This window comes from Moschus berezovskii, chromosome 1, assembly GCF_049115385.1.
Source record: "Moschus berezovskii isolate FMDL1 chromosome 1, NW_MosBer_1.0, whole genome shotgun sequence".
NCBI lineage: Eukaryota > Metazoa > Chordata > Mammalia > Artiodactyla > Moschidae > Moschus > Moschus berezovskii.
Genome location: NC_142460.1, coordinates 155878603 through 155904690, shown reverse-complemented (window position 1 = coordinate 155904690; position 26088 = coordinate 155878603). Strand labels below are relative to the sequence as shown.

Here is a 26088-nt window from a genome sequence, read left to right as displayed (position 1 = left end):
GCGATTGCTTCAAACCAGGTCTCTCCAAGGGCGCGTTTCTGAGGGCGTAGGCTGTGGTGGTCCGGGAAGGCAGTCTCCCGGCTCCTGGGCCCTCCCACCGTGCGGGTAGGGGAAGTCCCTCAGTCCCGGCACGAATACCCGGCGCCCCAAGTGGTCTTCCCCTGGGGCACCTGCGGGTGAGGGACCCGGGGAGCCGCAGAGAGCGCAGGCGCAGTGTCCGCGCGGGCGACGCCCCTCTCCCCGCCCAGCCCCGCGGCCTCCGCCGCCCTGGCCGCGGTTTTCCTGGCGAAGCCCGCGGTGGCCTCAGCGGGCTCAGAGCCTGGACCAGGCGCGCGGCAGCGGGCAGCCCCCGCCGGAGCACCGGTTCGCGCCTTCCTCGCCGCGACACGCAGGTAACCCGGCCGCCGGTCAGCACAGCAGACTGGGGACTTGACCCTGCCTGCCGGGCGAGCCCCCACCCATAAGGAATGGGGGAAGCCCACACACTCACTTTCAGCCGAGGCACCTCTGAGTCCCTCTCTGGGGCTGGGGCCGACCCGGGTGACGCGCCCCGTCCCCTTCACACCCTTTCTCCGGGGCTCTGCTCGACGCCTGAGGGTCCGCGGGGCCCCCACTTCCCAGCACTGCTCCCTTGGAAAACCTGGACACGGGTTCGGTAGGGTCAGCATCAGCTATGGCCTCTGCGCCCCCGTTTCCTGCCACCGTCGCGTGTATGTGTACTTCTCTGATAAAGGCCAGGGACTCTTGCTTTCCTCACGCTCAGGAGCCCACCCAAACCAGGATGAGTCCCTGTGGCGCCATGGCGTCAATTTCAAACTTTTTAAGAATGCTGGGTGGTTTTAGAAATAAGGCTAAGCGTATTTTCCTTTACTCTATTGCCGATTCTTGGACGCCTGTCTGCATGGTTTGAGATTTTCGCGGAGAATAAACGGTATAGCGCGATCCTTCCCACAGTGAAAGGCAAGGGCAAGAAGTAGTGGAGGAAGGGCCAGGCCGCGGCCGAGTGTGGTGGCTAGAGGCGCAGGGCAAGTCCACGCAGCCTCCCCCAGCTCCGAGGAGGAAAGTACCACCCCTCCCTGACCCGCCTTTGGGCCGTAGGGTTTCTACGCCACGTGCGCCCGTGTGGCCTCTTTGGAGAGAGGAGGATGGAGGGGTGGCGCGGGCCACAAGGAAGGGCGAGTAGGGGGCCTGCGCAGACTCGCATCTCTGTTCAGGCGTTTGCCGGGCTTGGCGGGGGAGCGGGATGAAAAGCTGGCGACTGAGTGACGATTGAGGGCCCAGAGACAGTGACGCACTGGGCGGAGGGGGCTGGGAGCGCTTGGGGAAGGGGAGGTGTCGGCTGACTTTAGGCTCTAAAGGACCTGATTGGGGTTGCCCGTGTCCGTGGTGCTGAAGTACCTCCAGCGCCTTCGTCGTCGGCTTAGCTCCCTGGAGGCGGCCTGACTTGCGGTTCTACCCAGCACCTTTGCCAGAAATAGCCGGCCTCCAAGGCAGGCGGCCAGAGTAGCGCCCGCTAGACAGTGAAACCCTTTTCGGATGAGTTGATGCTTGTTGCCTGAAGATAACCTGAAGGCAAATGTGGCTTATCCTGGGGGTGCAGATAAAGCATACGCCTAACAGGCTTGATTTACCTACATGGGAAGGCACAGGGTGAGCATAAACAAGAACTCTCACATATGCAAATACATAGCATATGTAGGATGCATGTGTGAGTATATACAAACATTACACACATGTAAATACACTTACTGGTTTTCAGCGCCATCACACACTACAAATTACACATGTTTTCTAGAACTTTTTTATAATCTATCTTTATTTTTTGACACCTTTAGTATTTCTGAACTCTGCAGAACCATTAACTTTCATAATCATCTGTTTCCAAGTCACAGAACCTGTGAATTAAAGTGTTTGGTATTTGGCTGAGCAAGAAAGTATTTACGCATGTTTTAAAATTATTTATTTATTTTACGAGGGCCTACTGTATAGCATGGTGCTTCCCTGGTAGCTCAGTGGTAAAGAATCCACCTTCCAGTGCAAGAGATGCAGATTTGGTCCCTGGGTCAGGAAGATCCCCTAGAGATGGAAATGGAAACCCACTACAGTATTCTTGCCTGGAGAATCGCATGGACAGAGGAGCCTGGCAGGCTACAGTCCATGGGGTCACAAAGGGTTGGACATGACTTAGTGACTGAGCACATTGAGCACCATATGGAAATCTGTTCAATGTTATGTGGCAGCCTGGATGGGACAGGAATTTAGGGGAGAGTGGATACATGTGTATGTATGGCTTAGTCCCTTTGCTGTTCACCTGAAACTATCACAGCATTGTTAATCAGTTATACCCCAAAACAAGATAAAAAGTTTAAAGTATAAGAAAATACACATATTTTAATTACAGAACAAATATAGTCTATAAAGAGGTAAAATTGATATTAATACAAGAAAGATGTTCCTAAACGAAGTTTAAACAAAAAGAATTAATGACAAATTTAATGGGAAACAATAGCTAGCCAACAATCTTATGGAAAGTTATAACCTGAAGAAAATAATGACTAAGATGTATCATAATGCCGATAATCTCAATTATACTGGTGGGATACGCTTTGTGAACTCTGTAAAGACTACATATACGCTCTTCAAAATGTTGAATAGCTGTGGTTTTTCTCTAATAAAATGTATACTCATTGTTAAGAAATTTGGGTAATAGGGCAATACATAAAACCAGAGAAAAACATTTGTAAATAGATTTTTAAAAAATTGAATTATAGTTGACTTACAATATTGTGTGAGTGCAGCAAGTGATTCGGTTATACATATATGCATTATATTCTTTTTTTCTGATTCTTTTCCATTATAGTTTATTATATGATATTGAGTATAGTTCCCTGTGCTATACAGTAAATCTTTGTTATTTATCCATTTTGTATTTGGTAGTGTGCATCTGTTAATCCCATATTCCAACTTATGCCACCCTTTCCTTTTGGTAACCATGTTTGTTTCTTATGTCTGTGAATCTGTTTCTGTTTTGTAAATAAGTTCATTTGTATTATTTTTTAGATTCCACATATAAGTGATGTAATATTTGTCTTTCTCTGACTTACTTCACTTAGTATGTTAATCTCTCAGTCCATTCATATTGCTGCAAATGACATTATTTCATTCTTTTATGGCTGAGTAATATTCCCTTGTATATATATACCACATCTTCTTTATGCATTCATCTGCTGATGGACACTTAGGTTGCTTCAGCATCTTGGGTATTGTAAACAGCGCCTCTATGAACATTAGGGTACATATATCTTTTTGAATTAGAGCTTTCATCTTTTTTGGATGTATGTCCAAGAGTGAGATTCCTGGATCACTATGGTAATTCTATTTTTAGTTTTTAGGACACCTCTATACTCAAACAGATTTTCTTTTAAATAAATCCACATGTATTTTAAATGAACCAATCTTCTGTTGGTTGCATTTTCACTGTATAATTTATCACTAATGTCTTTCAAATCAATATATATAAAACTAGGTCATCATTATTAAGTGTTGTGTAATATTGTACTATGTCAGCAGAGCAATTTATTTAAATAATCTCATAATAAAGAACATTTATTTATTTCTGATTTTTGCTGTTATTATACCATTCTGCAAATAGTGTTTTTGAGTAAATATTTGTGCACTTGATTATATCCTTGGAAAAAATTCCTAGAAGTGAAATTTATGGTTCAATGGATATATACGTTTTATTTTTGATGCATTTATTTCTTTAATTATTTATTATCTCCTCCCTTGTCTGTTTTACTCTTTACTATGTCCTTAGCATCTACACAATGTCAGATATATGTGTATTTAAGAAATGTTTGTTGGAAGAATGATATTTCTAGATTGTGCTACAGAAAATATATACCAGTATAAAAACTGAACTAGAATGTCAGAATCCCCACACTATTACCAAAATAATGTTTTTTTGTCAATTGGATAGGCAGTAAAGAGCATCTTTTTACATACTTACTGGTTATACTTATTTTTGTTTTGTGAGTTCCCAGCTCATAGCTTTATTTTTCTGTTGGTATGCTTATAGGCTTTTTCTTATTTGTGAAAATTCCTCAGATGCTAAAGATTTGGTTGCATATGTTGCAACTTTTTTTCTTTTAAAAAATTTTTAAACTTTATTATATTTTCTGCTGTGTAGAAAATTTCATTTTATATAGTCAAATCTATCTTTTTACCCTTTATAATATCTGACGTTTACATTTGGTTGTTCAGTTCAGTCGCTCAGTTGTGTCCGACTCTTTGCAACCCCATGAACCGCAGCACAGCAGGCCTCCCTGTCCATCACCAACTCCATCCTTCTATAATAAGTTAATCTACTATGTTTCATGATATTATAAAAAGATTACATTTTAAATTCTAGGTTTATACTCCCTTTTTCCTTTTTAAATTCATTTCATTCCTAGATGTAAAATTCTATTGAAGATGGCTTTGTGAGAAGTAATTGCTTATTTTAACCCACATGTACATAGGCTTGTCTTCTATGAGGAGTAACATGTTAATCAGTTTGAACCTTTTAATACTTATTCAGTTTCTAAATATTTAATGATTCAAAAAGATACATGCACCCCCATGTTCATTGCAGCAATATTTACAATAACCAGGACAAGGAAGTAACCTAGATGTCTGTCAACAGATGAATGGATAAAGAAGTTATGGCATATATACACAATGGAATATTACTCAGCCATAAAAAGGAACGAAACTGTGCCATTTGCAGAGATGAGGATGGACCTAGAGACTGTCATACAGAGTGAAGTAAGTCAGAAAGAGAAAAACAAATATCATATAGTGTCACTTATATGTGGAATCTAGAAAAATGGTACAGATGAACTTATCTGTAAAGCAGAAATAGAAGCATCAATGTAGAAAATAAATGTATGGATATCAAGGAGGTGAGGAGATGGAATGAATTGGAAGATTGGGATTGACATATCTACACAATTATGTATAAAACAGATAACTAATGAGAACCTACTGTATAGCAAAAGGAACTCTATACTCAGTGCTCTGTGGTGGCCTAAATAGGAAGAAAATCCAAAAGAGAGGGGATATGTGTATATGTATAAATGGTTCATTTTGCTGAACAGCAGGAACTAACGACATTGCAAAGCAACTACACTCCAATAAAAATTAATAAAAAATGCTTAGTGTTTTTACTTAAATGAAAGTGTTTTTACTTAAATGCCATTTAGTCTGTCATATTTTCAAACTGTTACTCTCTAATCTTTAAAAAAAGAAGCTATTCTTTAGAGTATTTTTTGTAGATGAAAGAAAATATGACCAACCCAGATAGTATATTAAAAAGCAGAGACATTACTTTGCCAACAAAGGTCCATCTAGTCAAGGCTATGGTTTTTCCAGTGGTCATGTATGGATGTGAGAGTTGGACCGTGAAGAAAGCTGATCACCGAAGAATTGATGCTTTTGAACTGTGGTGCTGGAGAAGACTCTTGAGAGTCCCTTGGACTGCAAGGAGATCCAACCAGTCCATTCTAAGGGAGATCAATCCTGGGTGTTCATTGGAAGGACTGATGCTAAAGCTGAAACTCCAATACTTTGGCCACCTCATGCGAAGAGCTGACTCACTGGAAAAGACTCTGATGCTGGGAAGGATTGGGGGTGGGAGGAGTAGGGGACGACAGAGAATGAGATGGCTGGATGGCATCACCGACTCAATGGACATGAGTTTGAGTGAACTCCGGGAGTTGGTGATGGACAGGGAGGCCTGGTGTGCTGTGATTTATGGGGTTGCAAAGAGTTGGACACGACTGAGTGACTGAACTGAACTGAACTGAGAGGAATCTTTGCCTCCTGGTGAAACGACTGAGTGACTGAACTGAACTGAACTGAGAGGAATCTTTGCCTCCTGGTGAACTGAATAGCAATTTAATTTTCCAGTTTGAGGTTGGAATTTGTTGATGGGGAAAATAATGATGGTATTAATCGTATTCTAACCAAACTGTCTTTTTTGAGCACTTTCGAACGTTTCATTGGTGATGAGCGTCTTGTCTCATTTTCCTTGTGGAGGTCACTTTGCCTCTGCCAGCAAATATGGATGATATTCTTAAATACTCCAGTAAGTCACAGTTCCAGGATGTTATGTGCCACTGCTCTTTCTTATTTCATGTTTCTCTGGCATTATTTTTATTATAAAATCAGGCACAGTAACCTTTTCCACCACCACACTTGTTTTTCTTTTGCCATTCTGTCCTTAACAGTTGATTCTCTAAGTAACCAAAGTATTGTTTAAAAGTCACTGTGTGCTGATCACTGGCTTGGGTGTCGGAAGGAGAATGATACCCACTTCAGTGCCTCTCCCTTCTCACTTTTCATCCATTTACCTTCTATTCTGGACACAGGAAATCCCCATCTACTTAGGGAAATGACAGAGATGAGCTGAGATCATTGAGTTTTTTCTTTCTGTGGACCAAAACTGTACTTTGCCCTATAAATGTTTATATATATATATATATATATATAAAGCCTAAAAATTTTGGCCCTTTATGAGCTTCCCTGATAGCTCATAAAGGTGGTAAAGACTCCACCTGCAATGCAGGAGACCCCAGTTTGATTCCTGGGTTGGGAAGATCTGCTGGAGAAGGGATTTGGCTACCCACTCCAGCATTCTTGGGCTTCCCTTGTGACTCAGCTAGTAAAGAATCCACCTGCAATGTGGGAGACCTGGGTTCGATCCCTGGGTTAGGAAGATCCCCTGGAGAAGGGAAAGGCTACCCACTCCAGTATTCTGGCCTGGAGAATTCCATGGACTACAGTCCATGGGGACACAAAGAATCAGAAACAACTGAGCAACTTTCACTTTCACTATATAACATTATACATGGTAAATACTTACTACTCTGATTTCTCTTATAGTCACTGCTGTAGCTGAATTATGTATGATCAATGGGTATATGTAATAATTTATGTGCACTTAACACTATTTCATGTATTGAATTTTATATTAATTCAATCCACATGTGTGTCATCATTACTTAGGTTCATTTAGTCATTTCCTGACTTCTCAAAATCACTTTTCTCTTTCCTTGTAGTTAAGGCCCCAGAGTATCAGCAACTTTATTGAACCTTGACTTTTACTTTGAAAACTTGAAGGAAAGTAAAGCTATTAGGTAATCTAATTTCCCATTTATTTTGCCTCTGGGCTCTGTGTAACTCTGGCTGAGACATTGATCTAAATGGGGGTGAGAGACTTGCTTGGTGGTCCAGTGGTTCAGAATTCACCTGCCAATGCAGGGAACACAGGTTGCATTCCTGGTCCATGAAAGTCCCACTTGCTTCGGGGCAACTATGCACCACAACTATTGAGTCCTTGTGCCCTTGTTGCTTTGCAACGAGAAGCCACTACAATGAGAAGCAGCACACCACAACTAGATAGTATCCCCTACTTGACACAATTACAGAAAGCCCACACATTGCAACAAAGACCCGGTGGAGCCAAAAATAAATAAAATTAAAAAATAATAAATGGGAGTGAGGATCCCAAAGATGAATGAGGCTGCTGAGGGTGGGATGGACTGAAGCCAGATACTCACAATTACTTCTTGGATGATTCCCTTAATTTAGAGCTGAGACAGAAGATAGTGTTAGATTGTAGAATTGTCACAACCAAAGCTCTGCACAACAAATGAGACCCAGAATTAGAGGTCTCTGGTTAAACGGGTGACTTTCTTCAAAGCAGGCAAGCTATACCATGCTCTCAGCATTTGTTGAGTCTGGCAATGCCTTAGGGTATGGGGATGCCATGAAGAAGATAAGGAGGACATAATCTCTGTTCTTGGAGCAGTAACACTTTATCAGGAGTAAGTGTTACATAAACAATTCACAGTGATACCTTATGCCAAGGATTGTAACAGAGTTCTGTAGAAAGTGTTCTTGAACCCAGAGGAGGAACAGGTGAGAGATTTCTCCCAAGTAGTTCAATGGCAAGCCACTCCAGTACTCTTGCCTAGAAAATTCCATGACGGAGGAGCCTGGTAGGCTGCAGTCCATGGGGTCGCCAAGAGTCAGACACGACTGAGCGACTTCACTTTCACTTTTCACTTTCATGCATTGGAGAAGGAAATGGCAACCCACTTCAGTGTTTTCGCCTGGAGAATCCCAGGGATGGGGGAGCCCGGTGGGCTGCCGTCTATGGGGTCGCAAAGAGTCGGACATGACTGAAGCAACTTAGCAGCAGCATCTGCAGCAGTTCTCCAGGAAGGTTGTGGGAATCTGGGTGGGAGTTTGCTGGATATTGCTTCATTGGGCAGTAAGTAGTTGATGACTTCAAGTTGGACTGGAAGATGACAGTGAATTTGAAGGCTGGCTGCCATATGCAGCTCTGTAACCTTGGGCAAGTCACTGAAGCTTGTTGATCTTCACTTGATTTGTTTTTAAAGAGGGACTAATTTTAGTGCCTACCTTGTTGGGGTTGTTGTGGGATTTAGTAAAACAGTACATGTGAAGCACTAGGTGCATAGTAGTCTAGTCAATTTATTTCTTGTCTCTCTATAAACAATCTGGACAAGTGTTTATTGATCATATTGCCACAGGTCAAAAGGATAAAAATATAAACTTTTTGTGTCTTCTGAATCGATGCATAATCCTCCTAATCTGGAAATTCCTCTCTTAGTTAGTTAGTTCAGTCGCTCAGTCGTGTCGGACTCTCCGCGACCCCATGAATCACAGCACGCCAGGCCTCCCTGTCCATCACCAACACCCGGAGTTCACTCAAACTCATGTCCACAGAGTCGGTGATGCCATCCAGCCATCTCATTCTCTGTCGTCCCCTTCTCCTCCCGCCCCCAACCTTTCCCAGCATCAGAGTCTGTTCCAGTGAGTCAACTCATCGCATGAGGTGGCCAAAGTATTGCAGTTTCAACTTCAGCATCAGTCCTTCCAATGAACACCCAGGATCGATCTCCCTTAGAATGGACTGGTTGGATCTCCTTGCGGTACAAGGGACTCTCAAGAGTCTTCTCCAACACCACAGTTCAAAAGCATCAATTCTTCGGCGATCAGCTTTCTTCACAGTCCAACTCTCACATCCATACATGACCACGGGAAAAACCATAGCCTTGACTAGACGGACCTTTGTTGGCAAAGTAATGTCTCTGCTTTTTAATATATTATCAAGGTTGGTCATAACTTTCCTTTCAAGGAGTAAGAGTCTTTTAATTTCATGGCTGCAGTCAGCATCTGCAGTGATTTTGGAGCCCAAAAAAATAAAGTCTGACACTGTTTCCACTGTTTTTCCATCTATTTCCCATGAAGTGATGGGACCAGATGCCATGGTCTTTGTTTTCTGAATGTTGAACTTCAAGCCAACCTTTTCACTCTCCTCTTTCACTTTCATCAAGAGACTTTTGAGTTCCTCTTCACTTTCTGCCATAAGGGTAGTGTCATCTGCATATCTGAGATTATTGATATTTCTTGCAGCAATCTTGATTCCAGCTTGTGCTTCTTCCAGCCCAGCATTCCTCATGATGTACTCTGCATATAAGTTAAATAAGCAAGGTGACAATATACAGCCTTGACGTACTCCTTTTCCTATTTGGAACCAGTCTGTTGTTCCATGTACTGAATGAGGAATTCCCCAGGTCGGTAGGTGCCCAGTATGCTACTGGAGATCAGTGGAGAAGTAACCCTAGAAGGAATAAAGGGATGGAGCAAAAGCAAAACCAATACCCAGTTGTGGATGTGACCAGTGATAGAAGCAAGGTCCGGTGCTGTAAAGAGCAGTATTGCATAGGAACCTGAAATGTTAGGTCCATGAATCAAGGCAAATTGGAAGTGGTCAAACAGGAGATGGCAAGAGTGAACATAGACATTCTAGGAATCAGTGAATTAAAATGGACTGGAATGGGTGAATTTAACTCAGATGACCATTATATCTACTACTGTGGGCAGGAATCCCTTAGAAGAAATGGAGTAGCCATCGTGGTCAACAAAAGAGTCCGAAATGCAGTACTTGGATGCAATCTTAAAAACGACAGAATGATTTCTGTTCATTTCCAAGGCAAACCATTCAATATTACAGTAATCCAGGCCTATGCCCCAACGAGTAACGCTGAAGAAGCTGAAGTTGAATGGTTCTATGAAGACCTATAAGACCTTTTAGAACTAACACCCAAGAAAGATGTCCTTTTCATTATAGGGGACTGGAATGCCAAAGTAGGAAGTCAAAAAACACCTGGAGTAACAGGCAAATTTGGCCTTGGAGCATGGAATGAAGCAGGGCAAAGGCTAATAGAGTTTTGTCAAGAGAACGCACTGGTCATAGCAAACATCCTCTTCCAACAACACAAGAGAAGACTCTACACATGGACATCACCAGATGGTCAACACCGAAATCAGATTGATTATATTCTTTGCAGCCAAAGATGGAGAAGCTGTATACAGTTAGCAAAAACAAGACCAGGAACTGACTGTGGCTCAGATCATGAACTCCTTATTGCCAAATTCAGACTTAAATTGAAGAAAGTAGGGAAAACCACCAGACCATTCAGATATGACCTAAATCAAACCCCTTATGATTATACAGTGGAAGTGAGGAATAGATTTAAGGGACTAGATCTGATTGATAGAGTGCCTGATGAACTCTGGACGGAGGTTCGTGACATTGTACAGGAGACAGGGACCAAGACCATCCCCATGGAAAAGAAATGCATAAAAGCAAAATGGCTGTCTGAGGAGGCCTTACAAATAGCTGTGAAAAGAAGAGAAGTGAAAAGCAAAGGAGAAAAGGAAAGATATAAGCATCTGAATGCAGAGTTCCAAAGAATAGCAAGGAGAGATAAGAAAGCCTTCCTCAGTGATCAATGCAAAGAAATAGAGGAAAACAACAGAATAGGAAAAACAAGAGACCTCTTCAAGAAAATTAGAGATTCCAAGGGAACATTTCATGCAAAGATGGGCTCGATAAAGGACAGAAATGGTATGGACCTAACAGAAGCAGAAGATATTAAGAAGAGGTGGCAAGAATACACAGAAGAACTGTACAAAAAAGATCTTCACGACCAAGATAGTCACGATAACGTGATCACTGACCTAGAGCCAGACATTTTGGAATGTGAAGTCAAGTGGGCCTTAGAAAGCATCACTAGGAACAAAGCTAGTGGAGGTGATGGAATTCCAGTTGAGCTATTTCAAATCTTGAAAGATGATGCTGTGACAATGCTGCACTCAATATGCCAGCAAATTTGGAAAACTCAGCAGTGGCCACAGGACTGGAAAAGGTCAGTCTTCATCCCAATTCCAAAGAAAGGGAATGCCAAAGAATGCTCAAACTACTGCACAATTGCACTCATCTCACACGCTAGTAAAGTTATGCTCAAAATTCTCCAAGCCAGGCTTCAACAATATGTGAACCGCGAACTCCCAGATGTTCAAGTAGGTTTTAGAAAAGGCAGAGGCACCAGAGATCAAATTGCCAACATCCGCTGGATCATGGAGAAAAGAAGAGAGTTCCAGAAGAGCATCTATTTCTGCTTCATTGACTATGCCAAAGCCTTTGACTGTGTGGATCACAATAAACTGTGGAAAATTCTGAAAGAGATGGGAATCCCAGACCACCTGACCTGCCTCTTGAGAAACCTGTATGCAGGTCAGGAAGCAACAGTCAGAACTGTACATGGAACAACAGACTGGTTCCTCTCTTAATGTTGCTTAAATCCCACGCTTCCTGCTTTTTACCAATTCTCATGCTATCCCAAACCAAAATAGGTCTAGTCTGAAACTGTCATTACTTTTTATTTGTTCTCTAGTACTGTGTTACAGCAAATACATACTTAACTGTATAATTTCCTTCTTTTAACATACACAGCACTTGTGTCTATTTTTGGTACTTATTAGCATATTTCTTTTCTCCCAAATGAATGTGTAAGTTCTTTAAGAGAAAGCATATGTTTTCTTAATTTTATCTCTCACAGTATCTTAGCACAGTGCCTTCCACACCATAGGCATTTAGTAAATATTGACTGAAGGAAAAACCATAAATGTGTGAGGATGCCAGAATAGCTGGTGTGATCTCAGGCTCCCTTCATAGAAATAGAGTCTCCTGAATAGGAGAGATCATAGAAACTGGAGTGGTTAATACGGGGAGATGAAAACCATGATTATATGTGGAGTAACTGAAAAAAGAGGAAATTTTCAGTCTGGAGAAGAGAAAACTCATGATGGGAGACTTGGGATGGGGAGGGTAGAAAAGTTCTTGATACTGAAATTTCCTGTGGAAGAGAAATAATTAGTGATGCCACACTAATATGTAGGAACAGACTCTGGAAATTATAGATAGAGAGGTTCTGACTGAATGTTACAAAACAATTTTCTAACAACCAGAATGATTCCCAGGTGACTGCTTTCAAAAGGAATAAGTAGGTTCAAACAGAAATTGTACTATTTGTTGCAGATGCTATAGAAGTTACAGTTGCTGTTAAAAGAATTGGAGTAGATGACCCCCAAAGACTTTTTCAACTCTCATGGTCATTAATTCTATGTGTATTATTATAATGTTGTATATGACTGCTGCTGCTGCTGCTAAGTCACTTCAGTCGTGTCCGACTCTGTGTGACCCCATAGACGGAAGCCCACCAGGCTCCCCCGTCCCTGGGATTCTCCAGGCAAGACTACCTTATAGTAAATATATAATGTTAATGTATATATTGCATATGGATAAAGACATATAATGTATGTATGTACAGATCATATAATCTCATTATCACTATATTGCCTAAGTTAGTGAAAGATGAAAATGACTTTTCAAAAGCTTGATCTTGATTATTTAAAATATTTTACTAACATCTTTTTTTATTTGAGGACAACAGTTTATAAAATATTGTCCTACATGTACACTGTGTGCTTAGATTTCAATAACAAGTTTAGTGATGGTTTTAGCATCTCAAATGCAAATAAGTGTTCTTTCAATCTCAAAATTAAATCTGAAAAGAGAAAACAAATAAGTGAGCCAGAGTCAACTTGTTCTGATTCAGATGAGTTGTGGTGTAAAGTTCAGGTATTCATTACTACTACCAATTTTATCCCTGATATTTATTTAACATTTACTGTGTACCTTGTTGTTGTTGTTTAGTTGCTAAATTGTGTTTGACTCTTTGCAACCCATGAACCAGGCTTCCTTGTCCTTCTTTATCTCCCGGAGTTTGCTCAAACTCATGTCCATTGAGTCAGTGATGCCATCCAAAAATCTCTGTTGCTCCCTTCTTCCCTCGCCCTCAACCTTTCCCAGCATCAGGGGTCTTTTCCAAAGAGTTGGCTTTTCACATCAGGTGGCCAAAATATTGGAACTTCAGCTTCAGCATCGGTCTCTCCAATGAATATTCAGGGTTGATTTCCTTTAGGATTAACTGGTTTAATTTCTGTGCTGTCCATGGGACTCTCAAGAGTCTTCTCCAGCACCACAGTTCAAAAGCATCAATTCTTCAACGCTCAGCCTTCTTCACAGGTACTGTATACCTAGCTATGTTTTAAGCACCTCATATGTATTAACTCATGTACTTCTTCCAAAAACTCTTATGTTATCCCCAATATATTTTTTCATATTTTATTTAGAAATAATTTCAAATTTATAGTAAAGTTTCATGCATAGTCCAACAAACTCTTGAGGTGAAAGCTAATTCTCATGTATACTTCACCCCAAGTTCTCCAATGATAAACATTTTTCAATGTTTTCTTTGTCATTCACTCAGATACTTTCTTTTTTTTTCTGAACCAATTGAAAATAAGTTGCAAATGTGATGCCTAATTACCCCTACTTAAATGTCTAGTCAAGGCTATGGTTTTTCCAGTGGTCATGTGTGGATGTGAGAGTTGGACTGTGAAGAAAGCTGATCGTCGAAGAATTGATGCTTTTCAACTGTGGTGCTGGAGAAGACTCTTGAGAGTCCCTTGGACTGCAAGGAGATCCAACCAGTCCATTCTAAAGGAGATCAGTCCTGGGTGTTCATTGGAAGGACTGATGCTAAAGCTGAAACTCCAATCCTTTGGCCACCTCATGCAATGAGTTGACTCACTGGAAAAGACTCTGATGCTGGGAGGCATTGGGGGCCGGAGGAGACGGGGACGACAGAGAATGAGATGGCTGGATGGCATCACCGACTCGATGGACATGAGTTTGAGTGAACTCCCAGTGTTCATGATGGACAGGGAGGCCTGGTGTGCTGTGATTCATGGGGTCGGACACGACTGAGCGACTGAACTGAACTGAAATGTCTTCCTTAAAGACCAGACACTCTCCTGTATAACCACAGAATTATCACCAAAATGAGGAACTTAACACATAATTCTGCATTGAATCCACAGATCTCATTCAGTATTTGTCCCTAATTCAGTATTTGTTCACTAATTTCCTTTTTGGAAAAATATTTTTAATTTCTTGTCTAGAATCAAATCCAGGGTTGTAATTGCATTTAGTTATGTCCCTTTATTTTATTTTTTAAATTATTTAATTGGAGGCTAATTACTTTACATTATTGTAAGAAAATCACCAATATAGTATACTAATGCATATATATGGAATTTAGAAAGATGATAACAATAACCCTATATATGAGACAGCAAAAGAGACACAGATGTACAGAACAGTCCTTCGGACTCTGTGGGAGAGGGCGAGGGTGGGATGATTTGGGAGAATGGCATTGAAACATGTATCATCATATGTGAAACAAATCGCTAGTCCAGGTTCAGTGCATGATACAGTTATGTCCCTTTAATCTTTACTTTGTGTTAGTTCTTAATTTCTTCCTTGTTGTTAGTGACTTTGACATTTTTGGAAGTTCAGACCATTCATTTGGTAGAATGTTCCTCATTTAGGTTTATTTAGGTTTGTCTGAGGCAAGTAAAATTAAAAGACGCTTACTCCTTGGAAGGAAAGTTATGACCAACCTAGATAGCATATTAAAAAGCAGAGACATTACTTTGCCAACCAAGGTCCGTCTAGTCAAGGCTATGGTTTTTCCTGTGGTCATGTATGGATGTGAGAGTTGGACTGTGAAGAAAGCTGATCGCCGAAGAATTGATGCTTTTGAACTGTGGTGTTGGAGAAGACTCTTGAGAGTCCCTTGTACCGCAAGGAGATCCAACCAGTCCATTCTGGATGTTCACCCAGATCAATCCTGGGTGTTCATTGGAAGGACTGATGCTAAAGCTGAAACTGCAATACTTTGGCCATCTCATGCGACGAGTTGACTCACTGGAAAAGACTGATGCTGGGAAGGGTTGGGGGCGGGAGGCGAAGGGGACGACCGAGAATGAGATGGCTGGATGGCATCACCGACTCTGTGGACATGAGTTTGAGTGAACTCCGGGAGTTGGTGATGGATAGGGAGGCCTGGCGTGCTGTGATTCATGGGGTCGCGGAGAGTAGGACACGACTGAGCGACTGAACTGAACTGAACTGAGGCAAGTTATGCATTTTTGGCATAGTTATACATTTTTGGCAGGAAAATGATAGATGTGATATTGTGTGTTTTCAGTGGATCTTATTAAGAGACACAATATTGATTTGTCTTTTTTTTTTTTTTGTCATTTCAAGTGAATTCATTTAATTCCAAGTAGTACAGAATTCAATATAGAACAAAGACTTAAGAGCACACTTCAGCAGGATTCTGGGTTCGATTTATGCAGGTCTCATAGCTAAGGTAAAAATGGCTAAGAACTAAAGAGGAGCTACTCTATGATTACCTACTAATTTACACAAACATTTGTTCTTAAATGTACGAGGTTCTAATACAACACCTCATTCTAGCTGTAGATGGCAACAGATGTTACAGCAGGAAATCCAGATGTTTAAACATGAATGGAATTAAGGATCATCATTGCCTCAGGCACAAGGAAGCTTCCTGTTTGCCAGATTTTTTAATTCCATTTGTGTCCATGGGGCCTTTCCCCGTGGTCTTCACTTTTAGCTCCTTGAGTTTCTTCTGCTCCTCGTTTTTCTGCTTGAATGCCTTATCTTCCTCGTCCATCTTTTTGTCTTGCTTCTTGGACTGCTTCAGGGGCTTCTTCTTGTACCTTTGCTGCCCAATATGGTGCCTGCCGCCCCTTCCCCAGTGATTGGTCTTTTTGCTGCTGATGAGAACTTCGAAGACTTGGTAAAGGTGATGACTTCTCCACTGTCAAGTTGTTATTTTTCCTTTTGTAATTTTTAAAAGATAATTTTATTTATTTATTTTTGGTTATGTTGGGTCTTCATTGCCGCAAGGGCTTTTCTCTAGTTGTGGAGAGTGGGAGTTACTCTTCATTTGTGGTGCTTAGGCTTCTCATTGCAATGGCACCTATAGACTCAAGGGTGCACAAGCTTCAGTAGTTGTGGCTCCTTGGTTCCAGAGCACAGGCTCAATAGTTGTGGCACACAGGCTTAGTTGCTCTGCAGCATGTGGAATCTTCCCAGACCAGGGATCAAATCGGTGTCTCCTATATTGGCAGGCGGATTCTTTACCACTGAGCCATGAAGGAAGCCCTCCCTTTGTAATTAATAAGCATTTTGTGGGGAGATACTTCAAGACTATGTCATCCTATTCTTCAGCAAACTTTCAGTCACTCATGATGATTCTTGCTTAAATAATTACTATGATGATTGCTAAATGGCAATTTTTCCAATTCCAATATTCATTTTACCTTTTTTGTTTTCTTTGGCCATGCCATGTGGCTTGTGGGGGCTTAACTCCTCGACACCAGAGATTGAACCCCAGGTGGAGTTCTAACCACATGACCATCAGGGAATTCCCCATTTATTTTACTTTTACTAGTTGGTATTCTATTGTAAGGGAGTTTTCTCTTTATTTATGTATTCATTTATTTACATCAATTTGGCTTGTGGATTTCTATTGTGTTCAGTGGATTACTCTCATTATTGACTTTGATACTGAAATTGTTACAGATTTGGTCATTTGAATCCCATCAAGTTGTTTCTTGTGTTGCTTTGAAATCTCTATTATTATCCGAGTACTTTCTAGTGTCAGATGTTTCAGATTCATCTTGTACTTTTCCTGTCCCTGCCATTTCAGTCATTTCAAAAGATATTTTTCCAAAGAGCCCTGCTTTCTTTCAGGAGAGAATGCAAGATCTGGGTGCTAGGTGTGGTCATTGCTACTGGAGTATCATTACTTTAGGCTACTTTAGGGCCATCCTGGGGTTCCCTGGTGGTTCAGCAGTAAAGAATCCCACCTGCCAATGAAGGAGAAAGATCCCATGAAGAAGGGAATGGCTACCCACTCTAGAATTCTTGCCTGGGAAATTCCATGGACAGAGGAACCTGGTGGGCTACAGTCCATGGGGTCACAGAGCTGGACAGGATTTATCGACTAAATAACAACAACAACAAGAACAATAAGAACAATGGCCATTTTAGCTGACAGAACTGGGGAACTCATAAGTACATATACACATCTAAAAAAGGTGAAGACTAGAATTAACACTGTGGTATTGGAGTGCAGTTTAAGATATTAAACTAATTTTAATATAAACAGATATTTATTAATCTATTAATAAAGTCTTCACCTTTTCTTTCTATCTTCCTTCTCTGATGGTGAGAAATCTGGTTCCCATTATCTTCAATATATTTAACCGTAATATTTGTTTATTCTGTCTTTATATAACCAATATCCTGACCTCATGGGCGATCTCCTTGGCCACAATACTTCCTCATGCTCAGTTTTGCTGCCTCTACCAGCCTCTTCACAGCCTTAAGTTACACAGCTAGGAAGTGGTGAAGCAGGAAAAAATGTGCAAAGTTGCTTAATTGCTTGACTGCAAGTTCTCCAACCCAAGAGTGTCTTTTGTGAAGTTGCTGCTGTGAAGATATACTCAAGGAAAAGGGACCCTTTGGCTAATGAGATGAAGATTTAAGCAGGGAGAGTGGCAGCTTTCAGGACTGTGCCTTCCATGGGAAACTTGGAGAATGAAGGATGGAGGCAGCCGAATGGTGCTACCTGCCAAGAACCACAGTGAGGGGATTCTCCAAAACTAGTGCAGTTCAATGATCAGTCAGCCAGCACCTCCACTGCAACAGGTCTCCACTATGTTTTGTTTCTGTATCAAGAGCACATTCCATTAAGACAAACATATTGCTGTGCTTTTATTTCTAAAGAGGGAGTGTTGCTTTTATTAGCAGTTCCTTAAATTAAAATGCTAGGAGCTGCATGATGGTGTCTGCTGTTGTAGTGCTGACTTCATTTCCTGGTCCAGAAGATCAGAAATCTGTTCATGTTTTAGAAAACAGCATGAGATCCATCTGTTCAGGTCAGATTTTTCCACATTAACATGGAGATTTATAGAGTGGTAACTTATGTAAGAAAAACCAATGATGATTATATTCTTTGCTGCTATTTGGAATCAACGTTATTTTGTCAGTCATGAAAATATAGTGATACATGTATACATGCACAATGAATTAATTCTTTTGAACACTGTGTATAATAAAGGCATCCACTTAGTTTATGTAGTATTTCACCTCTGTTTTGGTTTGGGTTCTAGACACCATTTATCCAGTTTCCCTTTGTAATATGGTCTGTTCATATGCAGTTTTCCTTGTAACAGAAGGCACAGAAATTTAAGAGCTACATTTGGCTTCCTGGGTGACTTCTGGTCTGACTGAAACACGGAATACTGATTATTTTTGCTCTGATGAAAGTAGCTTTTTTTTCCCCCCTGATTTTAAAGTAGATGCATGGCTTATATGAAAAATAAAACTAAAAAGTAAATAGAAGAAAGTGTTGAATAATTGAAATGTCACCATCCAAAGTCTAGATACAAATTGTTTTCTATAGGGTCATAGGATGAATGCTTTTTTATATCTTTTGTACCTTTCTTTTTACTTAGCATTGTGACATGAAGGGGCTTTCTAGGTGGCACTAGGGCTTCCCAAGTGGTGCTGGTGATAAAGAACCTGCCTGTCAATGCAGGAAACACAGGAGACGTGAGTTTGAGGTTTGATCCCTGGGTTGGAAAGATTTCCTGGAGGAGGGTATGGCAACCCGCTCCCCTATTCTTGCCTGGAGAATCCCATGGACCAAGGAGCCTGGCAGGCTACAGTCCATAGGGTGGCAAAGAACTGGACATGACTGAAGCAACTTAGCATGCATCCAGGTGACATGAAGATTTTTTATGTTAATATATGTGTACAGATATATTATCTTTTTTGATGACTGCATAATGCAATGCAATAGCATTGACTTTTTTGTTTAACAGGTCCCTCATTAAAGGATAATAATTTTCCATTTTTCACTGTGTAAAGAAAGCCGTGATGAGTGTCCTGGCTTGCCATCTTTATGTACTTTACTAGTGATCTCCTTTGGATATATTCTTGGAAATAGGACTGCTGGGTCAAAGACTTCACACACTCTAAATTTTCATACATGCTGCTGGTAAAATTAACTCTTGATGAGATGGATTATACTATGCTTTTCTTTCATATACAGTGTCCCTGCCAATGATGGGACTTTATAAAGTCTCTTTTCAGCTTTGTAGTAGCATCGTATATTTGTGTGCATTCTCTAAATGACATTAAAGGAGTGGAACAACTTTATTTATAAAAATATTTATTTATTTAGCTGGGTTGGGCCTTAGTTGTAGCATGCAGGATCTTCATCGCATCAGGATCATTCATTGCAGCACACAGACTCTTTAGTTGTGGCATGTGGGCTTCAGTAGTTGCAGTGTGCAGGCTTAGCTGCATGTGGAATCTTAGTTCCTGTATCAGAGGTAGAACCCACGTCCCATGCATTGCAAGGCACATTCCGTAAGCACTGGACCAACAGAGAAGTCCCCTGAAATAACTTTGATAAATCTATGTATGCCATCTAAGCAACTAGATGTTGTCAAGTTTCATTCAAAATCTGACATAGTTTGGTCTGAAATAAGATGGCATCTGGTCACCATCTTTTCTATTGCTTTATGTTGTTTCAGTTTAATAAGATGTATGGAAAGATGTGATAGAGTTGTAATGTCATCAAGTGGTGCCTATAGCATGAAGAATCAGTTAAATGAAATCAAATGTGTAAAATTTTGAACTGATTCATTTGGCATTTCTGTAAGTCTTGGCTTCAAGAGAAAACTCGGGCTTGGCTTTCTCATGGGTAAACAGCAGCAAGAACAGAGCAGGTAGTATATGTAATGTTTGTGGGATCTGAGAGTAGACTGTTGATCCTGGGTGTTCCTTTTTTGTTCAGGGACCTGGGGAGTTGGTAGCTTTCTTTGTACTCAGTTGGGCTATTTGATCATCTCTCATAAGAGTTAGGTAAAGAATAAACGACTGACAAGTACAACTTTAACAAGATATCAGAACAGCTATTTGATCATCTCTTATAAGAGTTAGGTAAAGAATAAACAACCGACAAGTACAACTTTAACAAGATATCAGAACAGCACGGTAATCTATTGTACATTTAATTAACATCTAACCTACTTGGTAATTTAACCACTTAAATACATTCAAAAAATGATGGAAACAGAAAAAGATCATGTTATTCCTTTCCCTCCCCCTTCCAGCAATGGCTTCCTGCCACTCTTGACAGATTCACCCAGCATGGCTGAATTTAAAGGTGCTGATTCACTGCAAACTAATTCTGTTTTGTTTTTGTTATTTTTTTTAAAGACAGTAGGAAAGTACGTGGTAGATGATAAATATGTGTTCATTGAGAATGGCAGATTTTATGCAAATTAATAAGTCCACTGCTTCAGAGATGAGACAGGCTCTTTCCTAGAAGCTGGGAGTGTCGATTATAAATGGTGAGAGACTTTGCATTTCAGCAAGTTCTTAGCTAGCTGCCAGCCGACACATTCATCACAGTGTGCCAGAATGGATTTTAAAACAGTACAACATATATTGCTCTTTTCCAGATCAGGCATCATCACCTTCACACAAGCCAAGTCAACCTGCTTGTTTGAAAACTGCCACATTAGGCTGTTTTTCAGGTTAATCTCAGTTAACCTTTTCCTTTCCTGATATACACAGTTCATTAGAATCTACCCAAGTCATTTGAGTACAGAAGAGACAGGCTTCTCACTTCAATTTTGCCTACACAGCAACTGAATGCCCAGAAGTTCCAAGCTGATGGGCAAAATAGAATGTTTAGCCCAGCTCTAAAACCAGACTGATCTGCAGGAGGAAATGGCAACCCACTCCAGTATTCTTACCTGGGAAATCCCATTCACAGAAGAGCCTGGCAGGCTATAGTCCATGTGGGTCACAAAGAGTCAGACACGACAGAAGTGACTTAGCACACACATAGCCAGACTGCTAGCTCTCATCCTCACCTCCCCTTTTTCACCCCTTTCCCTTTCCCACAGTTTGCACCTCTACATTTAATTATTTCTTTTTTCTCAGTCTTTTCCCCTCCCAGAGTTGACTCCTGGCAGCTCCTGCACAGCTGACAGCCCCTGGCTATCTCTTAGCTAACTTTCTGCCCTAGAACAGTCAGCTGAATCTGCAGCTCAAACTAGTGCTAGGCTTCCTGTTTGGTGCATCCTACCTCTCCTGACCCCATATCCACCCTGCTAGATCTCTCTCCCCACCTCACCTTAACTCCAAGCCCTTTAGCTGTAATTGTCTCCTCTCTATAACCCAGACTGACACAGGGTTAACCCAAACATCTTCAGGCCTTGCTCTAGTTTTCTCATAGCCCAGCAGAGCGCAGTACTTCTTAGATCACTGAGACCAGGGGTCCCCAACCTTCTGGGCACCAGGAGAAGGGTTCCTCAGGGATCTGGAACAAATATTTCTAACACAGAAAGTCAGAACTGTAGCCAAGTGGCAAAGATAACAGTGTGAGGACAATCTCAAAGGTGAAACCAGGAGAGAAATGAGAGACTGAAGAGCAGAACCTGTGAAAACTGATAGCAGACTGGGACAGAGTTCAAGGAGCAGTTATAGAATGTAGTTCAGAACTGAGTATTTTTGTTCAACCTGCATTTGTTCAATGTGTTTTGTGTGCTATGAATACAAATATGGATGAGAACTCTTGCTTTCATGGAACTTACAGACTACAAAGGAGATTGTGACTTGGCAAGTTCCCTTTAAATAGTGCCGGGATCTGTTGAGAAAGTGGACGTGGTAGATTAAAGGAGCTACATTGGGCTGTGCACAACCCAGAAAACTTGAGATGTACTGACAAGTCCTGCCTAGCATGGATGTGGGAGGAGATGGAGTCATACTGTGATGACTTCTGACTTCTCTGTGTCTCTGAGTCCTCTCAGAAATAGCTCTTTTTAAAAAATCAGAGGATTGAGTAACTTTTAATACTTGCCTGAAATTTGCTAGCTGGGCCTACAAGAAGATTTGAGAAGTGGTTGACAGAATGTGTAAGGAAGTTGTAAGAAACTCACTTTGATAATTGCATTTACAGAGAATTATTAAGTAGTCCACATTAAATTTCAAAGGTTTCTAACAACAGTGGAAGATGGATTGAAGGAATTTTTCGGATTCTGTCCTAATTAGCAGTTCTAAATTCTTATTTACCACAATTAACGTGTATTTCTGCAGTAGGAGCTCAAAGTGCTGTCTACCCATCTTTATGAAAATCTTATGTTATTATTACTCCACACCAATCCTGGTTGATTCTTTAAAAAATCTGTTCTAGCTTTCTTGATAAATTGTAGGCCATTTTCCCCAAAAAATAACTACATGAGGAACAGAATGTTAGGTAATTGTCTACCATGAATTATTGTTGTTCACCACCCTGTCTCATCAAGTAAAGAGTTAATGGCAATTCAAGATTATTGGAAGGGATCACCAGCATTATCTTCAGTCTTGGGTTCGTTAAACTGGCATTATGTATGAGTGAATACTCTTCCATAAATTCCAAAATATTAATGCTTTGTTAGCATCTATGTTGTTAAAAGCAGAATAAGCAGAAGAGGTTCCTTGACTGACAGGATTCAATTTTACATATCACATGGTGTAATACACAGTGCATCTGTGTATCTGGCAGGGTGTACCTACAGATAACAAAAATCACTCTAGCTCTTTGAATCATTAAGAGATATAACACAAGGGATCAGAAGCCTCTAAAATCATTGAAAGGGCTGGAGGAGCAGATTTCAATCTGGGCCTCCAGGCACATTTCCTGGAATGAATGTTTATATCCTTTAAAAAAAAGTTCCAAATTTAGAAATTTATAAACTATATGTAAGCCTTCTTGCAATAAAAACAGATCACAGAGGAAAATAAGCATTTCCTCTCTGCTGGTAAAAAAAAAAAAACATTCACAGCATTTCAGTAACATGAAGGAAGTAAGCTAATAGTTATTGGCTGCTATGTGCCAGGAATTGTTGTAGATGCTTAAAAAAAATTTTTTTTTAATTAAAAAAATTTTTGTTTGTTTTTGGTTGTGACAGGTCTTTGTTGCTGTGTGCCAGCTTTCTCTAGTGGCAGTGTGTGGGCTTCTCACTTTGGTGGCTTCTCTTGTCACCAGAGCACAGGCTCTATGCAAATGGACTTCACTAGTTGCAGCATGCAGGCTCAGTATTTGTGGTTTACTGGCTCTAGATCACAGGCTTAGTAATTGTGGCGCACAGGCTCAGTTGCTTTGCGGCATGTGGAATCTTCCTGGACCAGGGATTGAACTCATGTCCCTGCATTGGCAGGCAGATTCCTATCCACTGCACCACCAGGGAATTCCTTGTTCTAGATGCTTCAGGATCTATCTTTTTATTAAGTCCTTATTAAAAACATTTCCAAGGGTAATATCAGCCCATCTTGATGAAAAAATGGATGTTTAGAAAGATTACATTATATATGCACAGGTAGAAAGTGATAGAGGTAGAATTCAGGTTCAGATCTTCTGCCTCAAGAATTGGTAGACCTGTTGTCCAGCATTGTTTATTACTCCAAAGTCCTATCTGTGGTATCCAACCAAAGTTCTAACTCAGTATTTAATGACTATATCCAACAAGGCAGTTTACTCAGCCCTTGAGAGATGTTTTATAATTCACTTTTTTTCCTAGATGATCCATGAGGATGTGGTTCTTAAAAGCAAATGTCTCAAACAGTGTCACAGGAGTAAGCAAGCCATGGTAGTAAATAGATAGTAGATATTTTTTCTATCTCAGGTTAAAATAATCTTGTCCATGTCACTTGACCCAGAACTTTGCAGTCTCATCCAACACTTTTCTAGATCTTAAGAATTCTTTTCTGGGGAAAATCATGGATTTACATGCAAGAAGTAGCAACTGAACAACAACTAGTGTGTGGGTCTTCTCTCTAAGAATACAAATCTGATCTTTAGATATTCACAAAATGATGGTGTATGAGTTTTCTGTGTGCTGCTGTAACAAAGTACCACAAACTTGGTATCTTAAAACAACATGAATTTATTATCTGGCCGTTCTGTGAGTCAGAGGTCCAGTTCAGGTGTCACTGGGCTTAACCCAGGTGTTGGCAGGGTGTATCCCTTTCTGGATGTTCTAGGGAAGGGTTTACTTCCTTGCCTTTTCTAGCTTCTAGAGGCTACCCACATCTCTTGGTTCATGATTGCCTTCTGTCTCCAATGTTAGCAACAGCAGGCTGAGTCCTCACATTGCATCACTCTGACTTTGCCTCTGTTGACACATCTTCTCTGTCTCCCACTTTTAAGGACACTTGTGATTACAATGGGCCCAACTAGATAATCCAGGATGGTCTCCCTATTTTGAGGTCAATTGATTAACAAGTTTAACTCCATCTGCAACCTTAATTCCCCTTTGTCATATAAGGTAATGTTCTGGCAGTTAGGATGAGGTGGGGGGCATTACTCTGCCTACCATGAATGGTTACTTAATAGAGTAACATAGAAGAAAGGGCTTGGGAAGGCAGACCTTGATATGAATCTTATCTCTAGCATTAACTAGTTATGTCACCCACTAACTGGCAAATTATCCAGTCTCTCAGAACCTATTTCCTTATGTACAGAATAGAGATTATAACCTACGTCACATAATTTATTTGACCTTTAAATCGTAAAGTTCTTAGTATATGCCTGCCACAGAACAGAGGCTAAAAAAACATATCCTTATAATTAGAGAACCTAAGAAAGCTGATCGCCGAAGAATTGATGCTTTTGAACTGTGGTGTTGCAGAAGACTTTTGAGAGTCCCTTGGACTGCAAGGAGATCCAACCAGTCCATTCTAAAGGAGCTCAATCCTGGGTGTTCATTGGAAGGACTGATGCTAAAGCTGAAACTCCAATACTTTGGCCACCTCACGCGACGAGCTGACTCACTGGAAAAGACTCTGATGCTGGGAGGGATTGGGGGCAGGAGGAGAAGGGGACAACAGAGAATGAGATGGCTGGATGGCATCACTGACTCGATGGACTTGAGTTTGAGTGAACTCTGGGAGTTGGTGATGGACAGGGAGGCCTGGCCTGCTGTGATTCATGGGGTTGCAAAGAGTTGGACATGACTGAGTGACTGAACTGAACTGAACTGAGAACTATATTCAGGACTAAGCAATCCAAGAGAGTACTTCCCAGATGCTTGGAAGCACCTGTGCTTGATTTCCTGTGATTTCATTTTTCCTTTAACTCTACTTGGATGGTTACCTCAAAGTTTTTCAAAACCAAACAGTGTATTGATCCTGCTGCTGCTGCTGCTAAGTCGCTTCAGTCGTGTCCGACTCTGTGCGACCCCATAGACGGCAGCCCACCAGGCTCCGCCATCCCTGGGACTCTCCAGGCAAGAACACTGGAGTGGGTTGCCATTTCCTTCTCCAGTATTGATCCTAAATAAACACAAAAAATGAATGAAGACACACTTTGTTTCACTACTTGTCTCAGCCCGTTTCTCTCCTTAGATGACATCTGAACAAGGAACAAAGAGAGAAACATGAATCCTCTTGACTTATCTCCTATTTATTCTTTCACAATCTTTCCCTGGTCATCAAAAACTGTTTCCTCATTTACATTCAGTGAGAAAACTTCAACATTGTTATCTGTGCCTTTTCCTGGGATGGTTATAGATCAATCACTGCATAAAAGATCAGCGGCAGTTGGTCATATCATTTGCCTTTTAGCTGTCATAAAGCTGAAGTTAATGACTGACCTGTTGTGT

The 26088-nt window shown here is 40.9% G+C and overlaps 1 protein-coding gene across 1 annotated transcript in view; it reads left to right on the top strand.

Moving 5' to 3' along the window:
- Nucleotides 1-282: 282 nt before the first annotated feature.
- Nucleotides 283-26088, top strand: part of SLC35G2 (solute carrier family 35 member G2) — a 43912-nt gene continuing 18106 nt past the window's right edge. The window contains exon 1 of the mRNA XM_055413254.2: nucleotides 283-392. The gene's annotated coding sequence lies outside the window, so the exon portion shown is untranslated. The remainder of the gene's footprint in view (nucleotides 393-26088) is intronic.